Raw genomic sequence first — 14,385 nt, 5'->3', positions numbered from 1 at the left:
TGGTAACTCAGAAGCTCAAACAGCAGTGTTTTCCCTCAATGCATTTGTCAAATTTTGAAGCTGCTTGAGGTGTTGTCTAGAAAGCATACTAGGGAATCTGAAAAGCAGAGTGGGGTATATACAGCCAGGAAGACAAAGTTGCCATAGTGAAAAGATATCCCACAGAATGTGAGTAGATACTTGGAGTGGACAGAGATGACAAAGTACTTGTACCATGCCACTTATTAAACTCTTACGAATTAATAAGTAAAAGACTACACCAAATACTTTACAAAAGATAGTATCCAGGCTGGGCACGGTGGCTCACGCCTGTAATCCCAGCACTTTGAGAGGCCAAGGCAGGTGGATCATGAGGTCAGGAGATTGAGCCATCCTGGCTAACACGGTGAAACCCCGTCTCTACTAAAAATACAAAAAATTAGCCAGGCGTGGTGTTGGGCGCCTGTAGTCCCAGCTACTCGCGAGGCTGAGGCAGGAGAATGGTGTGAACCCGGGGGGCAGAGCTTGCAGTGAGCCAAGATGGCGCCACTGCACTCCAGCCTGGGCGACAGAGCCAGACTCCGTCTCAAAAAAAAAAAAAAAAAAAAATAGCATCCAAAAACACATGTGAAAGCGTATTTCATTCTATTAGTCATCAGGGAACTACAAATTCAAACAACAATTCTATGCTGCTACACTTCACGAGAATCTCTAAAATGAAAGAAAATAACAAATATTAGCAATGATATGAAGCTACTGAAACTCTCATCTGTTGCTATGAGCAGTGTAAATTGGTACAAATGAAAAAGGAGACCTTCGCATTACCTTCTAAAACTCTTCAAATAGGTATGTTTCGTTTGTGAAAATTAATTACCCTATAAATTTAGGATGTGTGCCATTCTGAGTATGTGTTATAATTCATAAACAGTTCACTCTATATAAAGTTAAATGAATGGGAAAGGGAGAATTAAAACATAGAACTGCTGTCTTATTACATATTATCTATTCAAAAATATATTTCTGTATATAATAATGAATTATTTGACAACACATTTTTTTAGGACTCCAGGTTATATTTAGAATACAAATACGCATATAACCTACTGGACGAATACTATTTAACCTAAATTAGTATTGCTGCTAAAAAGGTCACTATTACATATATTTATTTTGAATCAGAAGAAATGGCTTATAATTTCTCAACAATAAAAGACAGTTTTAACAGAGGTTGCCAATATATCTTTAAAAATAAGCTTGGCCAAACTCAGCAGATCTTTGGCATATGTGACTTTAACATTCATAGATATAATCAAGAGTCATATTCCCTAAAGGTCAGTGACACATACTGATTTGTACTTTGATTGAGTCATAAATTTGAATTTTCTTGGCCAATTCAGTGCCTGAAGCCACTCAGGCAGAGAATGTGCCTCTCAATGTGTGTTTATCTACTTAATGTTCTTTAGTTTAATAGCACAATCTGGTTTTGAGCATGTAAAACCAGACTTCTCTTCAAATACTCCCCATCCCTATATAACAGGCACACTTCTAAATAAATAAAACATTCTTATTGCAGCTTCCCACTTTGTAATAATATCCTAGATGAATTAGTTGACTGATATCTATCTTCCCCATTAATCTCCATGAAAATAGGCATAATGTCTTTTATTTGTAATTAACTATTTTATTATTAATGTCTAACCTAGTGTCTGGCTAATTAAAGAGTGAGTAAATTATGTGCTAGAGAGTAATTCTCAAATTTGAGGACTCTTAAGGGTTTCAGCATATATTTATTAAGAAAATAAATCAATATTAGATGTCCAATATGATCAACTGCTGATTTGGTAGCGTTGCAGGGATAAAGAGCAATAGATACAGCTGGACACGGTGGCTCATGCCTGTAATCCCAGCACTTTGGGAGGCCGAGGAGGGTGAATCACCTAACATCAGGAGTTCGAGACCAGCCTGGCCAACATGGTGAAACGTAGTCTCTGCTAAAAATATAAAAATCAGCCAGCTGTGGTGGTGTGTGCCTGTAGTCCCAGCTACTCCTGAGGTGGGAGAATCGCTTGAATCCGGGAGCAGAGGTTGCAGTGAACCAAGATCGTGCCATTGCACTCCAGCCTGGGTGACAGATAGAGACTTCATCTCAAAAAAAAAAAAAAAAATTCAGTGGATACTAGATACTAGATATCTTCTTTCCCATTGGCTGGGAACCCAGATCATCTTTGAAGAGCTAAATCAGAATTAATTCAATTATTATATATGATGTATTTGACACTCTTTTTTATTGCAATAATTTAAAAGAAAAATTTCAGTATGTACTACATAATACATAACCTTTAATAAACTCAGCCTAAGCTAATACAGAATTACTAAATAAATACTGTCTTTATCATACCTACGCAAATCCCCATGAATTTCACTAATCACTCCTGGTTAACCTAGAACTAATTAGGTGAGATCTCCCAAGACAACTTGTCTGGTTGTTTGACACATCTAGAACTATCTCTATGTTGTAAGTCTTCCTGAACTTCTCATTCCTGAAAGCAATTCTCAGTGTCATCCCTGACCAGCAGCATCAACATTACCTGGGAACTTCTTAGGAATAAAAATAAATTCCATCAGCCCAATCCCCTAGGAACTCTGCGGATAGGACCCAGTACTCTGTGTTTTAGCAAGCCCTCCAGGCAAGAGAATCACTGCCCTTAATTAACTTGGTTCTGTGAATTCCTCCTCAGACGGTGAGTGCATGTATGGTTTTACTAGATGCTGTAAAGAAGAAAAAATGTTAGCATTGGTCATTCTACATGGCTAGCGTGGGTTTCTTTCTGGGATCTTTATTGCCCCAGAAGGGGCTTTACTGAGGTGGAAGAGTAATAAGCTGCCATTTCAGCATTCTCCTCGTCTCTCCTGTTTATATTCTGTCCTTTGTGCTTAAGTCTAAAGGTTGAATTCCTGACTTCTATCTAAAATAACCTCTCAGAGGAAGCTAGTGCATTGGATTATACCTTTGACTTTGAGTTACCTGTATTAAAATTCCCTGTGACAAGGTCACACTTCCTACTGGTTAAATCAGAAATTTCAGGGTGACGGTGGTGGTAGTAGTGTGAAAACTCTCTAGGCAGTTCCAATCTGTAGCCAAGTCTGAGGCTAGGAAACTGGAGCAATGATTCTCAAAGTATGGTTCCTGGGCCAGCAGCATCAATGTCACCTGAGAGCTTACTACAATGCAGATTACTGGATCCCACCTAATGCAAATTCTCAGATCTCATCGAAAACCTACAGAATCAAAAACTCTGGGAATGTCTCCCACCTCGGCCTCCTGTCTCCAAACCTGCAGCATTTTTACAAGCCCTGCAGGGCTTTTGGTGATTTTGATGCACCATAAATTTTGAGAATCATTGTATCTCACACTTATCCTCAACATAAAATAATCTGAGAAGTGACGGGGTATAATCGAAAGACTTGAACTATATAAGATGAGCCCTGAAGTATTTGCAGAATAAATAAAGATCTGTAGATGTGAAATCTTTACTATTGTCCCCATCAGAAAATTACAGTCATTACATTGCTCTCACTTCTTATCAATTACTTGAGGACTCAAAAGCCTCCATAGAGGTGAACTCTTAAGGAAGTTTCCTTCACAGAGGAACTTCACTGGAAAGTACGGATCTGCAGTCCCTCTACAACAGAAAAATTGTTTGCTGAAGGAAAACATGTTGCTATTTTTAGTTATGCATATAATTCATTAACCTTTGGAAACTCATCTCAATTGCAGCATCTGGCGTCAATAAGTCCTTACAACAGGATCAGCCACCTTGCTGCTGAGCTTCTCAGGAGGATCCTAGGACATGAGTGAAAGTGTTCATGTAATAAACTGCTGATGCCTTTCTACGTCTGTTTGCTGGAAGTGTAGAGGGCTTATACTGAGGAATCTATTAGTCAAATAAGTTCAACTCTCTAGCAACTGGAAAGCTATTGCAATTCAGAGATAAAATTGTAATAATACTTACTTGTTGGAAAAGTCAAATCTTACTACAATAAATCATTTTAAACTGAAATCCTCATGTAACAAATACTTTGTAACCTAAATGCTCCTTGTTTGGCTATTTTCTCCACTTTATTAGCACATTCATTTAAGAAACAAGTATTTATCAAGCACTGATTGTATGCAAGGGATTTTGTGACACAAAGAAGAATCAGACTAGAGGTTTAATGAACTACTGGAATGTTATAGTCTAGGAGATTTTACACACACACACACACAAATACACACACATACATATGTATTAACACATATGCATATATATGTATGTCTGTGCATATGTCTGTATGTGTCTGTGTGTGCGTGTATAAATATACATATATAAAACCTCCTAGACTGTAATATGTGTGTATGTGTATATATATGTCATTTAAATGGAGCCTTACAGGATGGAGAGATTAATTCCATCTGGTAACTTCCAGGAAACTTCTTGACTAAGGAGACATTTGCTATGGGCTTTGAATCATGCAAAAATGTGGGCAAAAGAGAAAGAAGACATAAAGTAAGACACAGAATGCAAAAACATCATGGAGTACATTATAAAATACTAAAAAAATAAAATAAAGAGTTTGAAAAAGTATTTGGGGCCAATATCATTGATAAACTTAGTAGCCTGGTAAAAGACTTTGTACTTTATTCTCCATAAAAATACATCAAATTTTTTTCACAAGAGAATTAAATAATCAGAAGTATTCTTTAGCAATGTCACTGTAAAACAATCTTATATTCAAGATTAGAAATTATAATAGAGAAATAGCCTAATTAGAATGAAAGAAGAACTGGATTTATGGAAATCAGTTGAAGAAGTTGAAAGGTACATAAGACTGGAACTAGGTAATGGTGGTTTGAATAGCGAAAATGGATGTAAGAAGTATTAACAAGATAGAATAACTAGAAATGGGAAGCCTAGGTGATGATAGAGGGCAAGAGAGATGGGAGAGTCACACATATTTGTAAAGCTAAGTAAAACTGCTACAAAAAACACAAGGGTGAAGTCAATTTAGCAGGGTAGGCTATGAGTAACATTTAGATAACAAAGGTAAAGTGCCAGTGGGACAAATTGAAAGACGGATCCTGAAACTCAGGTGAATTAGATTTGTGATACTTGTTTAGATTTTCTTAAGATGATAATACTTGTGGCGTCCATGGGTTTGAAGAGTGCTGAAGATGGCTGTTTAGAAAGCTTTTATTTTTAAGACACTAAAAGAATATGAAACAGGAAATGAGACAGATAAAAGCTAACCAAAAAGGTAAAGGAAATACAAGAACCCAGGGTGAATGGAGCAAAGTAATAGATGGGTTCTAGTATCAAAAGGGTAGTAAACAGAACAACAACAACAAAGAGCTTTGGAAAGGATGAGAAGGAGTTAGAGTACAAGAAGTTCATTGGATTTCTAAAGTCATAGTAGACTTCAAAAAGCTTTTCAGAGTAGTAAAGTCAGAAGACAGATAACAGAAAGTTAAGGTATCTGTAGCCAAGAAGAGGGAGTATGAGAGTATACTTTTAAGAAATTTGTTGGAGGCTGGGCACAGTGGCTCACGCCTGTGATCCCAGCACACTGGGAGGCCGAGGAGGGTGGATCGCTTGAGGTCAGCAGCTCAGGACCAGCCTGGCCAACATGGCAAAACCACATCTCTACCAAATAAATAATAATAATAGTAATAAAGTTTGGTGGAGAAATGATGATAAAAGATAAGAGAGAAGTACTCTCTTCTATGGAAATACTATACGAGTGTTTGTGTTTTTCAATTTGTTATGTTTCTTTGTTTTATTAATAATGAAGATTATAACAATTACTTTAATGCTATATCTTTTGGGAGATATTGAAATATTAAGAGACTGTAATATAAAATGAACAAAGAGCAAAGATGTTACAACTGGATACAATAGCTGATGCTTTAAACTGAATACCGTGTTGAAGGTAAGCAAATACTATAAAGAATGTTGTTGGATCAATTGACAAAATTGTGACAACAATGGTACATTAGTAAGTGTTATAAGACTGGAACTGGGTAATGGTGGTTTGAATAGTGAAAATGGATGTAAGAAGTATTAACAAGATAGAATAACTAGAAATGGGAAGCCTAGGTGATGATAGAGGGCAAGAGAGATGGGAGAGTCACACATATTTGTAAAGCTAAGGCAAACTTACTGAAGTTTTAAATTTACTGAATTTTAAATTTACTGAAGTTGATAATTATATTGAGGTTATATGAGAATATCATTATTTTTAAGAAACATTACTGAAGTATGCAAATTATCCCAAGTAGGTATAATAAAATATTTTTTATTTTAATTTGTGTATTTCATATGTTTTACATATTCTATTCATTTATTTGAGAGGGAAAGAGACAGCGAGAGAGTGAGATAGAGAAAGCAAATGATAAATCCACAAATTTGAAATTTGAAATTGTTTCCAAATCAAAATATAAAAACATTTAAAAGGACCCACACTTTGTGGTTGGAATTTAATACTCAATGCCAAACTGGCCAAGAAGATACTTCTGTTGTCCCTAAAAGAACAGTTTCTTCTGTCAATGCTATTAAACTATCAATTCTTCTCCCATATCAAAAGCTCATTTGTTCCTGAAAAATCTCATGACCACATATTCCAGTAAGGAAAAACACAGCTATAGTTTATTTCAATGAAGACTGTTTTTAATGTGTTCTGGAACTCACAAATTGACGTCGATTTTACTAAGCAACACACATGAGAAATTAATAGCAGCTGTTACAGTGCCCCAAAGAAATCATTTTCCTCTAATTTTGTTATAATAAGCCTGCCTATCAGCCAGTTTAAAGCTCCTTGACTATTGCATATAAAACCAACCTCACAAACAGTACAGGTATGTTATACATAATGTATACTTTAGTATTCAATAGAAATAAAACAGAACGCTTAAAGACAAAATAAATAAATGAAAGCAGTATAAATAAAATAATTTGATCAATAAGTTAACATAATATGGGATAAGATACCAGATATCATCACGGCTACAAAAGAGCAATCCGTGAGTCTCTTAAAATAATTTAATGCAATGTATGCAACTCTTCAGAAGCAAGAAGACTGCATCCTGGCTCTAGACTTGAAGGCTTCAGCTGTTCCATTATATTTTTTGAAAGGCCTATAGAAAGTGCAAGGGTTAAATGAAAATCCTTTTTAATTCAAGTTATTTTAAATTCAATATATGTACTGTAGGATGTAACTACACATATTTATTTACATATTTAAAATAATTTACATTAATAGATCCATGTATTTTCTTTATTTTAAATAAAGAAAAAATTTATCAATTTACAATGAATAAATATACAAACTCATCCAAAGTGAATATGATGATAAAAATAACAAGGTATGACATTGTCATTTCTAATTCTTTCTCTCTTTTTCACATTCTTAAAGACTAAATTCTTCGTATGATATTTTTTGACGTGTAGTCTTCTTTTCAAGTTATAGACAAAGCCAAAAAATTGTGTAAGAATTAAAAAGTATCCTCCTTTCTTGCATGATCCATGATAAACAAGTAAATTTATTTAAAAAATATAAATAAATATACATGCAAAAGTTCACAGGACCTCATTCTTTAATAATGTTTGTAACATGCACATAGTAAAAATTATTTTTTGTTAATTTAAATACTTTAGTTTCTTGAAATAAATTGTGTAACAATATAATTTTTAATACAAATTTAAATAAAATGCTGTACAAAGTTTCATTTATAGATCATAAGAATATGATGGTCCAAGGTTATCTTGTACATTTGCTACCTAAGATCTGAAATTAGCCAATTTTCCAAGTAGCCTTGGTTGCCTTCAGTGGAATATATTAGGACTAAGACACTGAGATAGTCATTGTTTATAATTGTATCTAGACATTGTCCACTCTTGGAAATATGGTCATTTCCAATTCAAATTTATAATTACGGGGTTCTCACTTAATTTTTAATGTTATATTTGTGTCCATTATCTCTCACACTAAAACCTTCGTTTTAAACAGCACCAGCATAGTTACTCATTTCCTTTTACTATTGTTATTACTATTACTATTGTTAGTTCAGACTACTAGTAATATTGGTACTATTACTATTACTAATAATACTTGCTAACAATGGCTAATATTTACTAACTACTTAGTTATGAAGAAGAGTTTAATTTGCCTTTGTAATTCCTTTGACCTTAGGATATACTCAATTATAGGTGTTTAGTTAACATCTACCTTTAAGTGTTATTTGAAATGATCCTTCTGGGTTTAGTTAACTCAGCCACTCAAATCAGTTTTGTCTTACTTTCAGTTTTGGGAACTGAGTGACTCACTCTGACTGAATTTTGTCTTATAATCATGTAAAAGATTTGATTGTTCCAAAGCTAAATTTTCAAAACCAAGCAATTTCAAAACCAACCAATAGAAAGGAATCTAGTATTCAACTCTATTCTCTGCATTCCCCTTCAAGCAATCACTTTTATTATTTTTGGTTTATCCTTCCAATGTTTTTTTCTTAAAATAATCAAATACATGTGTTAATATACTCCTTTTCTTACATAAAAGGTAGTACAGTATGAAGACTTTGGCACCGTATATTTTTACTGAACTATGTATCTTGTGGATAACTCCACAACCATGTATAGAGATACTGATTCCTTTCTGCAGACAGAGTCCTAGATAGCACTTTCTGTGAATGTAAAATTGTTGACTCAGCCACTCCTCTAATGATAGGCATTTGGAAAATTATCATGTTTTTGCTAGTAAAGCAATTGCTGTAATTTCTTCTAGAAACATAACTTCACACTTTTGCCACTGTAGCTTTGGGATAGGTTTCTTGAGCTTGGGTTGCTGAATCGAACTGTAAATGCATATATATTTTATTTTAGATATTACCAAATTGCAATCAATAGTGGTTGTGTCACCTTGCATTCCTATCAGCAATACATGCATGCCCCAAACTTTTGGATTTTTGTGTATCATTTAATGGATAAGAAATGGTCTTTTACTATACTTTTAATTTGCCTCTTTCAGATCAAGCCTAAGAAACGTTTTGTGAGGTTAATAGTGAATTGTGCTGCTTCAATAAATATATTTTAAAAATTATTTTTTAAATTGAAATATATACCACCACTGTTACCTCATTTAATTACATATTCCTCAGGGGATTCATCCGTAAGCCCCAAATGTTTGGAACATGCAGCTGTGTGGCATACCTTTATAAGAATTTGTAAAGTAATGTGATTTTGTATATTTAAAGTCTTCATATGATTCTATAAATGAACTCACTTATTGAGTCAGCCAAGTTATAACACCTTGCTAACAACACTTTAATGGAAGGACTAATAGTATCCCTAATAGAACTATTGCACATAGAATTCTGGTCCATGAAGATGATGGGAAATAATTTGTCTGGTATTAAAGCTCCTGCATTATCACACAATGTACAATGGTAGAACAAGTCTTAACTGACCCATCAATACAGATGAGGGCACTAAGGGCAGAAGTTAAGTGTCCTGCCCAGAGTGGCATAGCTGTAAAGCTAGGCTGGGACTTGGTCCTCTGCATCGCAGTTCAGAGCTGTTTCTACTTCAGATTTCTCTTCACTAAGAAGTGTTTCTCTTCACCAAGAAGCTTTTTTAGGTGCACTGACAGGTTGGCACTGACAAAGACATTTCTGATATGAATCAACTTCATTTTGTAAATTAGTTCAAAAAGAAAGCAAGGGAAAAAGCTGAAACAGCATTTTCACAAGTACATTACTGAAAGAAAGAAACCTGAGGGATGCATAAAGAATTGAGAATTTCTTTTTCCTGCCAGTATCCTTTTCTGGTATCTGGCACAGTCTGACTCAGCAAAGTTCCTTGACCATTTCTGGACAATATCATTCTTGTTTAGTTCATCTGTACCCAATTTTCTGACGTGTCTATGAATTCTTATGGGGTTGAGAGGACATGGACAGACGGACAGTGTTCATAAATAAATCTCAAGTTTGCAGTCCTTAATTACAAAATTCTTCTTTACCCACATAGCAATTTTTTGTTTGCAAATTGGAATTCTTAGATGTAACTCTGAAAGTAAACAACCTTTTTTTTTTTTTAAAGTTTTCACTCTGATAAGCTGGATTCCAAACATCCTTCAAAACATATGTGCAAGAAATTCTACATTGATTATTCCTTTGGTTTTTATTCCTTCATTTCTCATTTACACTTAATCTATATCACACATGCCATCCTCACTTTGCACACTAGTGTCGGACTGTAATAATGACTGTTCAAGTTGAAACCATGTAAAGCAATCTTCATTAGGACTGGGGAAAATTATTATCTTTCTGTAACTTTTACAAAATATTTCAAAAATATTGAAAAATCCCTTACTGTTGACTATACATGTACAGGGGCATTTTTTAAAAGGTAAAACTAATATTTATTTCCCACAGTTATTAAAAACATTGAAAAATTGAGAATGAAAATGGTTTATTTCTTTGCAAAGTACTTACTTGGAGTGGTTTGAGTGCTTGCCTGCTTGACACAATACTTACTATAGGAAGCCAGCTTCTTTTCTATGTCTTGGTGAATTGTCATGCTTCTTTTTAAAGGTTGGATCAGATTCCACTATCTCATCCTGTACTCGTTCTCAGGAAATATTTCTAAGAGTTCCTTTTGCTATGGCTCCTTTTCCTGAGACATCTTCACTGTTTTCTTCATTTATGTCAATAATTTCACCTTCCCTAAATTCCTCTGTCTGTATGTTTAACATCTTCTGAAGGACTGCAGTGCCAACATTCTGGCCGTCAGCTGAAATATATTTGTTCTATAACTCCATTTATGCTTCAGTTAAATTTTACTCCTGGCATTATTACTTTCCATTTATTTTGCTTTACTTCCATCTTCATTTGCTTATCCATTTCTGTAAAATATCACTTGTATGAATCGTTGGGAGACAAAGAGGTAACGAACACATTATGAACTTTGCTGTCTCTGTGTGAACAGAAAGCTATGCCCAGTGACCAATCACTGACATTGAAAAAGTGATAGGATTGGACACTAGTCATGATCTGCATCTATCCTTTATGGAGGGATTTGTAGATTGGCAGGCTTTTGTAGCAAAAATTTGTACTTTATTAGCTATTCACAGTTAGCAAACTCTGGTAACCAAAATTTAAACCATGTGGCAAGGGGACTGGTGTTATATACCTAAACCATGGTAACTAAAATTCATGCATACGAGAGCCATCCACAGCAAGGATTGCTGATATTGTCAGCCAGTTGGGTTGCATTGTTCCTGTTCTTGTTGATATGTAGTGAAACAGATTGTTCATTGATCCTACTCTACATCATCACCTTATTTTGTTGACGTATAGCTTCTCCTAGTGTTAATGAATCAATCTTTTGCATATTTTCCACATTATATTCACAATAATGAGCATCCTGTTGGCCCAAGTTATTCCAATTTTTTTTTTTCTAGAATACTTTGTAGAGTCACTGGTTCGTATGTCTGAATCTGATTCCATTAGTGATGGTTAGGGGTATATTTTCAAATGGTATCTCACAGATTCTCCTTTCCACATAAGGTGTGAGCAGCCCAGTTTATTTATAAGGGGATGATGGGTGTAGTAGAGACTATGAGAACATTTAGCAAATGATTCTATAAAACAAATTATTTAACTGCAAGTTTATAATAAATAATAAGCATTGAATAATATGTCCATTTCAAAATAGTAAATATGAAGTCATAGAATGAAAAGTCCTACACACCTGCACATTTCTAACAGCTCACTAATTCATAAGGCAGCCTATCTTATTATTGGATAGCTAGAATGATCTTATGGTTTTAACCAATAACCAGAATATATCTGATTGTAATTTCCACTGGCTGGTGTTAATTTTTTACTTAGGATTTACTTAAAATTATTCGACTCCCTCTTCTACATGTCAAATCTTCATGTATTTTATGACAGCTTTTAGAAGCCTGATCTCCCCCCAAAACTATATTTTTCATTCCAAGCTAGATACCTCTAGTTTCTTAAACATTTTTTTATCATAAAATGCCATAATATAATATCAAATTTCCAATGTGACCCAGAAAAATTTTTCTGTATATCCTTTTGACAGGCCATATATCGAGACCAGCCTGGCCAATATGGTGAAACCTGGTCTCTACCAAAATACAAAAATTAGCTGTGTGTGGTGATGGGTGTCTGTAGTCCCAGCTACCTGGGAGGCTGAGACAGGAGAATTTCTTGAATCCGGGAGGTGGTGGTTGCAGTGAGCCGAGATCGCACCGTTGTACTCCAGCCTGGGCAACAGAGTGAGATTCTGTCTCAGAAAATAAATAAACAAACAAATAAATAAATAAATAATAAATAAACACAAAATGTTAGGATGAACTTATCAAAAAAACTACCATTGTTTTAAACTTCTTATAAACCCGTAACAACATATTTTTTCATCTTTCACATAGGGAAAAAATGTTAAATATTCAAAGTCAAACAAATAAGAACTTTTGAGCACTTCCTCTAACAGTTCTCCAACATTTTCTTTTTATAATTAAAAGTAATTGTTGTATAAAGTCTAATAAACATTTGATACATTTTATTACTGAATACTTTAAACCCCCCAAAATGTTTAGAAGTAAATTCAATGAACACTTTTACCACTACCATGAAAATTTACAGGGTTAGATGTTCTGATTGTTTTTCTGAAAATAAAATAATACAGATATGAACGGAGACTCTTTTATACCACTCCCTATCCCATTCGCCTACTTCTCCCTTTTGTAGCACAAGAGAACCAATATTCTTCTGTGTTGTTAGACTTTTAGTACATATGCTTGTGTCCATATATAGTAACCGGTATCTGTCTTGTCTTAATATTTTTAGCTCTCCTCATACCATTGAATCATGGTGGAAGTTCTTTTTTTTTTTTTTTTTCTGGTCTTTCCTTTTCAGATTCTTCTTTCAAGATGGTATAACTTCTGTACTTTGTCACCCTGTAGTGTAAAGCTTAATCACAGAAAATTATTATTACTGATGGCTAGATTCTACCCACATTTATAGCCATATGCCTACCTCTTTCAGGGAGAGTATTTTGTTGAGTGTATTAAATGCTAAGAGAATGACCTATTTGTTTGTGCATCTTTTATTTTACATAAGTTGAATATTTTGAAATGTTAATTGGAAATGCAACCTTCTGTGTAGTAAGAACTGATTTAAGGTAAACAGTTCCTGTATTACTTCTTCAGGGTAACCTGCAAACAAAATCTTTTCTTACCATGGAAAAAAATTCAGTCATATACTGGGTCATATATCATTCAGTCATATGATGTGAATTCTACATTTGATATGGAACTAGGGGAACTTGACCTTCTCTATGTTTGCTTACTGCTGATGTCTCCTTCAGTGAATGGATATGTAAACTATTCTTCAATTAACAAATTGCGGAAACTTCTATTTAGGCACTTCATTTTGTCCAACTCTTTTCTACAGTAGTAAATTCTGAATTCATGACAACAAAGCATCTATTTATTTTCTGTCTGATTTGTTCAATTTTCATAATACATTTCATGCTATACTTTATTTTATTTTATTTATTTATTTATTTATTTTTTTGAGACGGAGTCTCGCTCTGTCACCCAGGCTGGAGTACAGTGGCCGGATCTCAGCTCACTGCAAACTCCGTCTCCCAGGTTTATGCCATTCTCCTGCCTCAGCCTCCCGAGTAGCTGGGACTACAGGCGCCCGCCACCTCGCCCGGCTAGTTTTTTGTATTTTTAGTAGAGATGGGGTTTCACCGTGTTAGCCAGGATGGTCTCGATCTCCTGACATCGTGATCCGCCCGTCTCGACCTCCCAAAGTGCTGGGATTACAGGCTTGAGCCACCGCACCCGGCCTTATAGTTTATTTTAAATATTACTTGTAGGTCTGTTGAGGGGGGAGAAAAAAGAATCATGCATGAAGATAATAGGTTAGAATGAGGAAAAATAAATGGATAAAGTAATGTGGATGGAAATTGATGAAAAAGAAAACTGATATTTCTCTGGAAAATTATTCTGAGCTAGTTTTAAAAAAAAATGTCTTGTGAAGTTTGCTAAGCTGCCTCTGTCCTTCTTTGGAAGGTAACTATCTTTCATTTTTGATTTAATTGTTGAGAACATAGCAGTGTGATAAAAGTTTTTTATGGAAATTTCTCACAGCAACACAATCAATCATATTTCCAACTCATGTGCTGTCTTGAGCCCCTGAGCCTCAAAGACTGTTTTTTTCTGGGGAGCTTACTTGTTAAATTAGCACTGATCAAAGGCTAAAACATTTATCATGCTTATTAGTGAATAAACCTAGCAGCAGGTATCCCAAGTGAGGAAGCAAATCCTCATTTCCTG

This window comes from Theropithecus gelada, chromosome 15, assembly GCF_003255815.1.
Source record: "Theropithecus gelada isolate Dixy chromosome 15, Tgel_1.0, whole genome shotgun sequence".
Taxonomy (NCBI): Eukaryota; Metazoa; Chordata; class Mammalia; order Primates; family Cercopithecidae; genus Theropithecus; species Theropithecus gelada.
The sequence above is the reverse complement of the archived record's forward strand: the minus strand, read 5'-3'. Positions refer to the sequence as shown.